This window comes from Lygodium microphyllum, chromosome 16, assembly GCF_053477565.2.
Source record: "Lygodium microphyllum isolate KBCC chromosome 16, Lygodium_microphyllum_v1.1.10, whole genome shotgun sequence".
In the NCBI taxonomy this organism is placed as follows: domain Eukaryota; kingdom Viridiplantae; phylum Streptophyta; class Polypodiopsida; order Schizaeales; family Lygodiaceae; genus Lygodium; species Lygodium microphyllum.
In genome coordinates this window covers 71263081-71275871 of record NC_141150.1, presented here as the reverse complement: position 1 = coordinate 71275871, position 12791 = coordinate 71263081, and positions in this window count along the sequence as shown.

The following is a 12791-nucleotide window of genomic DNA, read 5'->3' as shown; positions in this document are numbered from 1 at the left end:
GTGCTCACTCTGTCCTACCCATCCCTCAACTCTCTCTTCCATTTGTTTAAGGATCTAGTTCTACTCTCACGAGAGGGTGGTTACCATCTACTCTTTCTCTTTCCATATTGCAAGCATCCTTTCTTTGTCTTGGCCTTGGCATTCTACCTACTCCCTCAGGATACCCTACTCATGGAGTGCTACTTAGAGTTGATTATGTAGCTCCACTATCTTTTTCATGCCCTTTTCATATATTTATGTCTTTGTGGCATGCAACTCTTGTCTCAACTCCTCTCTTTACCTCTTCAACTCCTTATTTTCTAACTCTAGACATTTGTCTTCCTTGGAGTTTAAGGCACACATTAGCTTTCCCTTTCTTCTTTGTACAAGTCTTTTAGATTTTCTTCTCCATGTCTTTCCTTCAAGGCCTCTTTCAACACTATTACTTTCCTAGTGTATATTGTCATTTGCCTTGTTATTTCGAGTCGAAAGGTTGCAAAATCCTACTTTTCTGCTTCTAGCTCGGCAAGCACAGATTTTTGTTCCTTATTCATTCTCTCACACTAGCTCCCAAGCTCTTTCACTATCTCATCGTACTCTTTTTTGTTTCACACTAACGATAGTACTGAAATGGTAGATATCTCAAGACATGGCACCTTCGAGCCGTGGCAGGATTCTGCATCAGTGTTGCCTGCTGCTGGTCTCTTAGTTCCTACCATTGGGGCCCCTTCTAATGTTGTTGGTGCTAGCTCATGCACTTTGCCTAGGAAATATTGCAGCCATACCATCATGTCACTTTCATTGACCACCATTTTTGTGGCTCCTCATGTTGGGGCGGTTGTGGTAGCAATGGTTGGTGGTATTGCATGCATGGGGTACCTTTCCCTTACCTTCTAGCACTGATCTTTGTTCAGCCTCCTCTATAGACACACTTGTGCTAGGCACATCTTCATGTGTTGGGTTCATCATGGCTAGCTCCTAGGATCAAGAGGGTTGTTCCACTGATCTTCTAATGACAATGGCCACATTCTCCTCCTCCTCTCGTCTTAAGCTTTCCCTATTCTTATCTCTTTTTATGCAAGATTCCTTGACTCGTATTCCACCATCTACAATTCTCTGCCTTCTTCATTGGTGAATCTGGTTTTCTTGATTGGAATCTTTAGCATAATTCTTTGTCTGTCCCCCTAGTTGGACGGTGTTGAGCCTTGCTCCCCCCGCTCACTCACCATTCTCTTGCTTGAGGTTCCTAGTTGTTGAGTTTGGGTGTCAACTTCCCTCTTCATAGCCACTTGCTTTGCTTCTTCTTCTTAGCTTCTTCTTCCTCAAGGTTCCCTATAGAGTATGAGACATGAGGGCTCACTAGGATGGGTGAGTGATACTCATGGATCAATTATTATTCTTATGTTGCTCCCCTTCCTCTTCTTTATCCATCTCCCCCATGGTCTCTTGGATTAGTGTTGCCAACACTCCTACAATTGATGCCTTGGATGCTGGTTTTTTCCTTTCTGACTTAGCCGTTCTCATTGGGGATTCTTCGGCCTGGCTCTTAGAGCTGACACCAATACCTTAGCCGATGCGTGGATTGTGTTCGAACATAGGAGTTCAAATTTACTTCATCTAGCACCTTGGCTATAATGCTCTCGAGAAATGGTACTCCTATCTTGTTCATGAGTGCATTGTACCTCTAGCTCAAAAAGAGAGCATGCACCATCTTGGCTTGCAATTTGATAGTAGGCTCATGGATTTCTACGATGTTGATTCCATCATTTGTGTACACTTGTTGCTTATTCATTCCTAGCATGCTGTACACGTCCCTCTTTGGCCTCTTTTTTGGTTTTTCCACCAACCCTAAAGCTTTCTTGACCAACTTTGGGCTGAGCACAACTTCCACACTCCTGGTTATATATTCTTGTTTGATTATCAATGTACCAGTGTTCTTCCTAGTATACAAGGATTTGAGGAATTCTGTGCACTTGTTGTGATCTATCTGCTAGTTGACCTTTTCTAAGTACTTGGTTAGATTGCATTGCTTGACAATCTGCCGCCTGGCCACATCCTGAGTTGTTGCCACAAGTTCTCCCAGGTTTTGTCTGCTTCGGTATCATAATCAATTGAAAACCTACATCTCCATGGCTAGGTGGTATTGTTCTATTCTTCCTCGAAAAATGGTAGCCCTGCCATTTGGATTCCTATCATAACACAAGAGCTCACAATGAGTTCTTTTTGAAGGACAATTTTTGCTTAAAAATTAAAGTAGTTAGAAGGAAATATTATCAAATAGCAAAATGTATAAGCTAAGGAATAAATTTTTTTCATATCAATCAATCCATACATTCCACATAAGAACTTCATGAAGATTTTTTTACTAATTGAAAATTTCAATTCATCCTTCTTTTTGGAGTTCAATCATATTTCGATTCGTATTCACCTTTCACCTTACTTCCTCCCCTCTTGGAACAATTGTTGAGATATCGAGCTCCACTCGTGATACGCCAGGGTGACCGTTGTGTATTTATGTCACCGACTTGTCAGTTGCAGACGCGGTTGGTACACCGCCTATGAATAATAGCTACATGATAGCTATCCTTATGTACTCTAGTTCGTGGCTCAGTTAGTATGCCACCTTAGTTAGTTGAGTTTGGTTTAAGACCCATATATAGGGTTCTTCTATTTCTTTGTATGAGAGTTCTTTTGGCTTACACAACTAAGAAGAGGAAAACTGTTTTCAGCCTCCACCCTTGTGTATATTCCCCCATTGTGCAAGCAAGAAAGCTACAAGTGAGACTCCTTCCTTCTCTCCCACAATCTTGACATGGTATCACAGCCTTGTTCGTGGTAAGGAGCTCAAGAAAGCAAGCCAAGCTCACGGTGTTCTGGTAAGAGGAGCAGTGTTGCTTTCATTTTCTGTTTTGGGAGCAGATCTCTGCAGGTAGCACAGCCGGAAATTGCAAGAGTGCATTGTCTCAGGTTGAGACGCCCTTCGCGGTGAAGCAAGAGGGCAGTATATGCATTTCGGGGCCTGTTTTAGAGGCCATTTCGGGGCCTATTTTGGAGGCGGAAGTTTTCTGCACGCACTCAGGAAAAGGCTCAGTTTTATGCTGTGCAGCCACTGTTCTATAGGTCGGTGAAAAGTTACTGTAGAAATTGCATCGTATGCTTGTGCGCAGAGACATTGGGAGTTTCAGAATCATCCTTGGTTCCTGTTTATGCAAAAACGTGACTAAGAAGTGACTGTGTGGTCAAATACCACTTTCGCCAGTTTTGTAGATTTGCCCTTGTGAGGGTGAAGCTGTGTTTTTTGCAGTGACAGAATTTTTTGCAGTATTTTGTAATGGCGTCTGATTCTCTTTCACAGATTGTCACTGAAAAGCTTGACAAGAACAACTTCCAGGCATGGAAGTTTAGAATGACGAATTTCCTTATGGGAAAAGGATATTGGGAATTTGTTGCAGGAAATGAAGAAGAACCAGTTCTTCTTGATGTTCCCAATCAACAGCAAATGCAGGCATTCAAAGCATGGCATGAGAGAGCCAGGAAAGTTATGTACTGGCTGTCTATCAGTATTTCAGACTGTATGATTGTGCATATTCAGGATGCAAGTACGCCAAAGGAGGCATGGGATACTTTGTCAAAAATGTATAGCACAAATATGCAAGCCAGGAAAATGCAGCTCAAGCAAGAGTTGCATAATGTGCAAAGAGAAAATATGAGCATCAATGACTACCACATGAAGGTGAAGAAGATTGCAGATGCACTTGCTTCCATTGGGTCGCCAGTGGAAGATGATGATTTAGTTTCTGTGACCTTGAATGGTCTAGGAAAGGATTATGCACAGTTTCGAACATCCATTTCCGTCCGTGAAAGATTTCCTGATTTTGAGGAGTTGATTGCTCTTCTAATTTCTGAGGAGCAGAGAAATGGTGGTGCATCTTCTTCAGGAGGAACTTCAAAAGAAGCTGTCTTCTACTCAAATGCTGGAAGAGGTAGAGGCAGAGGTAGAGGAGGCCGTGGTAGAAATCAGAATATGCAGCAAACTCAAGAAAACCAGTCCTATGGAGGAGGACATGGTAACTCTAGAGGCAGGGGGAGCCAAAGAGGTCGTGGTGGATGGCAAAGAGGTCAAAATGCAAACAGTAATAATGAATGCTACTATTGTGGTAAAATGGGTCATATGGCTAAAGACTGCTGTAAAAAGCAGAATGACATCATGAATGGAAAACTGCAACAAGGGAATTATGCATCTTCTAGTAGACAGGGTGATGACAGAAATGAGCATTTGTTCATGGTGCAGCACATGAACAATTCTGTGACAAGTGCAGAAGAAAGCAATGATGTATGGTATGTTGACTCAGGTGCATCAAACCACATGACAGGTCATGCAGAATTGATGGAGGATGCAAGGAAAATGGAAAAACCAGGATTTGTGGAGACTTGTGATGATACTGCACATCCTATTATGCAGATTGGAAAAATTCCTTTGTCTATGCAGGATGGGAAAAAGAAATACCTGTCTGATGTATTTCATGTCCCGAATATCACCAAGAATCTGGTTTTTGTTGGTCAAATGGTTGAGCAGGGCTTGCAGGTCAGATTTAATCCTCATGGATGCTTTGTTGAGGATATGAAAAATAAAGGTCGCTTGATAGCAAAAGGAAAGAAGAAGGGCAGAATGTTTACATTGGATGCAGACATGCCTGAATTGAGTGCAGCAATGTTTGCACATGGGACCGGTGTAGTTGCAGATATTGATATCTGGCATAAACGCATTGGTCATGTTAATGTACAGCGACTTAAATCAATGCAGGCCCAAAACATTGTTGCAGGATTGCCTAAATTCAAGGTTGCAGAAATGCATAAGGTATGTGAAGCCTGTCAGTTTGGAAAACAGGCAAGGAAACCATTTCCTAGACATGTTCAAGAAAGTAAGAAGCCATTGGAATTAATCCACTCTGATGTGTGGACTACTAAAGCTGCATCTCTTGGAGGCTGTCATTATTTTGTCAGTTTTATTGATGACTATAGCAGAAAAGTTTGGGTATATTTTATGAAAAAGAAAAGTGAATTTTTTGGCAATTTCAAAACTCTTAAAGCTATGGTTGAAAAAGAAACAGGCCTGCAAGTAAAATGCCTAAGGTCAGATGGAGGGGGAGAGTACCTCTCAAATGAGTTTGCAAGGTTCCTGCAGGAGCATGGCATAAAGCAGCAATATTCATGCAGTCATACCCCACAGCAAAATGGAATTGCAGAAAGAAAAAACAGACATATTGGAGAGGTGTCTCGTGCCATGCTCAATGAAAAAGACCTGCCAGATTTTTATTGGGCTGAAGCAGTTGCTACAACAGTCTACATAATGAATAGGACTCCCACTGCAACAATACATGGAATGACTCCAGAGGAGAGGTATACTGGTAGGAAACCAGATATCTCTCATTTGAAAATTTTTGGTTGCATTGCCTATGTACATGTGCCAGATGAGTTGAGATCCAAGTTGGATCCAAAAGCTGAGAAGTGCATCTTTATTGGTTACTCTCTGTAGCAAAAAGGGTATAGATGCTATAACCCTTCTACTCGTAAGTTTACTGTGAGCAGAGATGTTGTTTTTGATGAGATGAGTAGTTGGTATAAACGAGTAAATGTGATTGATGATGTAGATGCACAAAATGGTAATGCTGCACAGAATTCACAGCAGCAGTCACAAAATATTAGTGGACTTGGAGCGTCCTTTAGCAGTGGTTCACATTCTTCGCCATGGACAGGCAGATTGAGATCAGGAGAATCTTCTCAAAGTAATGCAGATAGTGGTATGCAGGTATCACAAAAAGGAAAAGAGAAGGTTGATCAGCCCATGTTTGATGTGAATGCAGGTCACTCTTATGTGGATGGTGAATCCAGTGGCTCAGAACAGAGCATTGATGATGAGTTGGGTATCCCCTCTATTGTTACCCCTGGAGTAAGGAAGACCAGGGATGTTTTGAGAGCACCTGGAAGTGAGCCTACTTTGCGTAGGTCTACCAGAGCTAGGTATCCTGTGGATAGGCTGAAATATGATGGATTTACAGCCATCCACTATGCATATATGGTCAAAGTGATACAGGAACAAGAACCCACTTCTTTTGAGCAAGCCATGAGAAAAGAAAAATGGGAGAAAGCCATGGATGAAGAAATGGATGCCTTGGAAGCAAATGCTACATGGGAATTGGTACCTTTGCCTAAAAGTAAAAATGCAATCGGCTGTAAGTGGGTTTATAAGGTGAAGCACAATGCAGATGGTTCTGTGAACAGATACAAGGCAAGATTAGTAGTCAAGGGGTATGCACAAACATATGGCATTGACTATGAAGAAACATTCAGTCCGGTTGCAAGGATGGCAACCGTAAGAGCAGTCATTGCTATGGTTGCATCAAAGGGATGGTCTTTACATCAGATGGATGTAAAGAATGCCTTCTTGCATGGTGATTTGCAAGAAGAGGCCTATATGGAGCAGCCACCAAGTTATGTGCATGCTGTTCATCCTGAGTTTGTTTGCAGGTTGAAGAAAGCCTTGTATGGCTTGAAGCAAGCACCTAGAGCATGGTCTGACAAGATAGGACAGTATCTTGTTACTATTGGCTTTCAAATTTCCAAGGCAGATTTCTCACTTTACGTGAGAAAAACAGAGAAATGTATTATGCTACTTGTCATTTATGTTGATGATTTGATTATGACAGGTGACAGTGATGAAGATATTCTTCATGTGAAAATGCTATTGAAGCAGAAGTTTGAGATGAAGGATTTGGGAGAGCTGCGTTATTTCTTGGGCATTGAGGTGATTAGATCAAATATGGGATGACAGGCTCTCCCAAATATTAGATCAGCATAGGTGATTAGATCAAATATGGGATTTGGGAGAGCTGTAAGCCTATTTCTGTTTCTTTGGAGCAGAATGTGAAGCTGAGCACAGATGCAGGTGAGCTTCTGGAAGACCCTACTATGTACAGACGCATAGTAGGAAGTTTGATTTATATGACTATTACCAGGCCAGATTTGCGCTATGCTGTTGGATTGGTAAGTTAGTTTATGCAGGCTCCAAGGAAACCGTATTTGGATGCGGCTAGATGGATACTCAGGTATGTGAAGTCCACATTGCAGTATGGACTATTTTATGAGACTGGGGTTCAGATACAGTTGCATGGATACACTGATGCTGATTGGGCTGGTAGTATCTATGATAGACGATCTACCAGTGGATGTGTTCTCTTTTGGGAGTGCTGCAGTCACTTGGAGTAGCAAGAAATAGCCTACAGTTGCCTTGTCGAGCACAGAGGCTGAGTACAGGGGTGCAGCAATGGCTGCATGTGAGGTAGCTTGGTTGCATAAGCTACTTTATGATATGCATCAGTCTACAGATGGACTAGTTGTCATTTACTGTGACAACATGAGTAGTATACACTTGGCAAATAACCCAGTCTATCATGCTAGAACAAAGAACATTGAGGTGCATTATCACTATGTACGGGAGAGGGTTTTACTAGGTCTTATTGATCTAGTTTATGTCAGCACAGAGGATCAGGTAGCTGACATATTTACGAAGGCATTGGGCACAGAGAAGCTGCGCAAGTTCAGAGACCTACTTGGTGTGCAGGAATCGGGATTGAGCTCGAGGGGGAGTGTTGAGATATCGAGCTCCACTCGTGATACGCCAGGGTGACCGTTGTGTATTTATGTCACCGACTTGTCAGTTGCACACGCGGTTGGTACACCGCCCATGAATAATAGCTACATGATAGCTATCCTTATGTACTCTAGTTCGTGGCTCAGTTAGTATGCCACCTTAGTTAGTTGAGTTTGGTTTAAGACCCATATATAGGGTTCTTCTATTTCTTTATATGAGAGTTCTTTTGGCTTACACAACTAAGAAGAGGAAAACTGTTTTCAGCCTCCACCCTTGTGTGTATTCCCCCATTGTGCAAGCAAGAAAACTACAAGTGAGACTCCTTCCTTCTCTCCCACAATCTTGACAACAATGAGAACCCTTCCGAGGATTGGAGAATGAAGGGATAGGGTATTTGGTAGGCTCTTGATGGGCTCTAGTGTTTCAAGAGCCAATCATAGAAGTTTGGGTTATACTCCAATGTAGCTTAATGGTTCATGTCTTGTAGGCGAATGTCCACATGTGTGATATTGGTCAAGACATCGGTCAAGAGATCACTTGAATTCATTCTGCTAGCAATATGAAGTTTTTCTTCTGTCAGAATCATATGTAAGTATGGATTCAACATGACATTATCTTCTATTGGTCTATTTTGTGTCATGGTAGGTACTTTAAATGAAGTTGGAGCCATGTAGGTGGGGTCATATTTGGAAGTATTGATGGCACATCTTTGCTTTGCATTGGTCATGATTTGACAACCCACTTGTTCCCATGGATGTGAAGAGAGTATCATTTATATAGGAAATTGGACCCAGATTCAGCTAGCTTTTTTAGCTCATTGAGTTCATTGGGCAACATTTGGAACTCTACTTTTCTTGAAGGACATGATTAACTATTATTTTAAGGCTTTTTCTTGAGAAATTTCAGTGGCAATCAACTCCTCCGAAATCATGAGAGTTTTTGTAAATATGAATTCAAATTCCTCCCAAGAACAAGGCAAAGAGTGTAGATCATTTGATATTTGTTTGTCAAGCATGCCTAGGTCCAGGCATTCATAGCTTCTAGCAAATAGTGTAAAATTTGAGTCTAGTTTTCTGATATAGGTCACTAAATCATACCCCATATTCATGGCCATAACATATGCCAATTTGAGAATGGATTGGCTTTGATAAGATGGTTTAAGGTATATGGATGGTTGGGGCTTAACTCAACTAGACTGTTGAGCAATGGTGGCCTTTCTTACGAGTTGGTATTGGAGTGTTTATTATTGTGTAACACTAGTGATGGAGCTTATGGTTCAGATGCCGTGAGGGTCTCTATTTGTATAGTGGGTGGTGGTATTAGGGCAAGGACTATCACAGTAGTGGCTCTAACTTTTGGGTGATAGACCCATTAAGTGTTCACGGATTGAGCATCTTTTTACTTGCTTTGGTTTTTACCTCATACAGGCTCACAAGTATGTGTATGTTGGTTGGAAGGTTGTGATGGATGGGCAAGTGTGCCATTCATGGACTTAGGTGACTACACCAAGGTGTTGCCATCATAAAAGCCTTCAACACACAATAGGGCTTTTGGTACCCATCACGGTTTGGTCCTTTGTCTATTCATGTAACGCCAACTTTTTCTCTTAGGTCTAGTGTATTGGACACGAAAGCCATGCAATCTTGTAGATGTGCCCTTGGTAGGTTGCAATTTTCATTTGGGAACCCACTTGGTTATTTGAATTGTAGCTTTGGTTGGTGCTTCTAAGTGTTGTAAGTATTTGCCATTAGATGTCTGTGCGGGTCCACTACCCCCTTCTTAGGGATGACAATGGGTTTAACTACTAGTGGCAATGTGAACTTCGGCAAAGCCATGGTATCCTTGTTGAAAGCCATGAGACTATGCTAACATTGACAATGGTAAGGTGGATGCACTAAGAGTTGTAATCAATGTTGCATTGAGTGTGTTTCTTGAAAGTGTGACCCAAAAGTGATTCCTTGCCAACACCTCTTTTGTAGTACATAGAAGATGGTCAAGAGGCTTTCAGTCTCGATAGAAATCATTGCTTTGAACTTTCTTAGTAGAGTGGATAGGACTGCCCCCCAAATGGACTGAGTTTGCACTTGGGGCTAACCAATGAGGGTCCAATGGTCATAAGTGAGGATGTTGTTGTCAGCTCCCTCATCGATTAATGCATCAAAGATGTGTGCTTTTTGGGTGTTTGCCATTATGCACAAGTAGGCTGGTGCTACTATTTCTTTGTCCTAATCCTCTATACTTGTGATGGTTCCCACTCTCACATTCATGGGCGATGTTATCATTGGAGGCTCATGTAGTGGGTGTGATGAAGGGTAGTACTTCTTAATGTGACTGCCATTGAAAAGGCCTATACCCTCTCCTTCTACGGTTTAAAGTTCCACGTTGCCATTTTGACTAATGTTACAGAATTTGAAAGGTCCCAACCCCCTAAAGTTCATCTTTTTCTTGTGACCCTTTAGAAAATACAACAACACTAAGTCTCCTCGTTCAAAGTTGCATTGTCTGACATGCTTGTTAAACCAATTCTTATATAATGACTTCTCATAAATTAGGGCATGGATTGTAACGAGCCAGGTTTGAGGCATGCATTCTAGTTCTACTAGGAAATTTGTCCATGCTTGCTTGCCATCCCATCACTCTTGGATTGCTATTCTCAAGCTTGGAACAAAGAACTCTTCTTGGTAAGATTGCTTCAGTTCCATAGGTCAACTTAAATGGTGTCTATTCTATGGCCATTTTATAGGTTATCTTGTAAGCCCATAATGTTGCCATTTGCTTATTGTCCCAGTCATTGTGGGAGATAGAGATCACCTTGGTTAGGACAATCACTAGGACTTTATTTGTGGCTTCACCTTGACCATTGACCTGAGGGTAATACGATGAGGATTTTTGATGGATTATCAAGAAGGTGGTGGGCAATTACCTCATCGATGAAGTGTGTACCTTGATCATTGATTAATTCTATGGGAAATCTGAACCATGAGATCACTTACTCCCAAAGAAATTCGACAGTGATCCTAGAATTGTTTTTTCGAGTTTCCCGAGCTTCAATCCACTTGGTGAGATAGTCTATAGCTATGAGTATATACCTTGCCTGTGAGTATTGTGCTACAAGGCTGATGGGACCAATGAAAGCAATCCCCCATTTTTCAAATGGTTGGTGTGCTAGTGAAAGGTTTCTATCTAGGGCAATTAGCATATGACTACATAAGTCCACACTTTGGACATCTCAAATCAGCCTTGTCCTTGTTTACTTGCTCCTTTTTAGGGCAATACGATGAAATTTTGCTAGGATGTCTAGAGGTCCAACATGCTAGTGGCTCTTGGTTCAAGTCCCCCTCCTAGATCTCTACCTCTCCTTGTCATAGAGACATAAGGATTTGCATGTGCTTCATCCTCTAGTGGCTCCTCTACAAAGTGAAGCAGAGTATCACTTGGTGGATGGGTCACTATGGTCCAAGTGCCCATGGGATTCCCATGGGGTTGATGTCCATCCTAGGGACATCTGGCTTTGAGTCATTGGGTGCTAGTAGAGCTAATGGAGGTTCTCTTCCAAAGTTGGGTTGCCTACTCCTTGGATAGTAGAGCTAAGTATAGGGTTGTGGGTATGGGAGCCTTCTTGTCAACCAATAGTGCAATGCATCATGTCCAAACCTATTGTAGTTAGCATAAGGTCGTGATCTAGGTTGGGACATTCAACTGGGAGATGATTCCCACCACAATGCACACACTGCATTCAAGTCATTTATGTCTTGGTTTTGTCGATGTTTTTTCCCTTATCCTTCATGCCATGGATTAATTGATCACTAAGCATTGTGGTTCTTTCGGTGTTCCTAGAGGTGATGCTCTCTTGTGGTGTGAGTCTTGAACTTCTCTCTCTCAGCAAGTCATCCATGTGTATTGCCTCTTCAAAGACCCTGGCTAACACATCCCTTTACAGGTTGGAGTTACTAGCTAAGACCTTATAGATCTCTTAATTTTGGATTCCGCTGATAAACACAGTGGAGACTGCTCTCTCATTGGGTCACTCTTCTCTGGAATCCTCTTGTAGAGACTTCTCACATGAGTGACATGGTCTCGGGTTTCCTCCTTGTCTTTTCGACTGACATTTATAAGCCTGACAATGAGGTTGGCTAAGCCTCAAAAAATTCTTTTAATGAAAAGTTCCTTTAGGTTATTAAAGTCGTCATTGTCTAGGCTAGTAAGCCAAGTTTGTCATCCCTTATCTCCTAAGCAAAGTCCAAAAGCTTGAGCACACTAAGCGGGATCCATAGGGTTAATTGCCACACACACCTAGTCAAACTGCTTATCAAAGCTATAAGAATCATTACGTGTCTGATAGTTTCTTTGCAAATATAGGCTTGGTTTGGCTTCTAGTGTTTCAGGTGAGCCAACAACGAAGTTGCTAGGGTTGCTTAGTTTTGCTTTGTAGCACTGTTATCTAACAATCGCTTCATGAGAAGCTCACTCAATTAACCTCTAACACTCTCTCCCTATTGGCATCTCCTCTAGCTTTGTTCCTACTTGCAATTGGCTAGAACTCATTGGACCTCATTAAGCTCTATTTCCTAGTGTAGCCTATGAGCACATTGCTCCTAGTTGTGGCTAGCTAACCATTGCAGGGCAACTCTTCCTAGCCTCCTCTCCTCCTTAGATTAGCTATGATTTCATCTATGGATCTCCCATAGTGGGCTATTTTTGTTTGATGGTCATATCATGATATGAGTTGATGTATATCGATTTGACAATTGCCTAGATCAAGGTCTGGGCTACTATGTTTGTGCTAGCACTTGCCGTGTCAATGATCTCTTGAACCACTAAGGTGTTAATGAGGGTGATCGTGGCCAAGGACATGTCTCTAATTGTGGTTTATTCCTTTCTTCACTTGATTATCAAGTGGTTTAATATTTTTCACTTCTCAATGTTGGATTTCTCGGTTTGTCCTTGTGGTCCTAGGGGTGTTGCAAGTCCTACTAGTGGGTTTGTTTCTTAGCTTAATTCTCCTTTTGTGTGTTCCTTGTTACTAAAATTACACTTCCCATCTACAACTACTCACATACTTAGATGGTGCAATGCAAGGTGAGATGTGCACAATTAGGCTTTCAACTTTTCTCATGCACCCAAGTGCTTACAATACAATGTGCAACCGCTCTCACAAAGA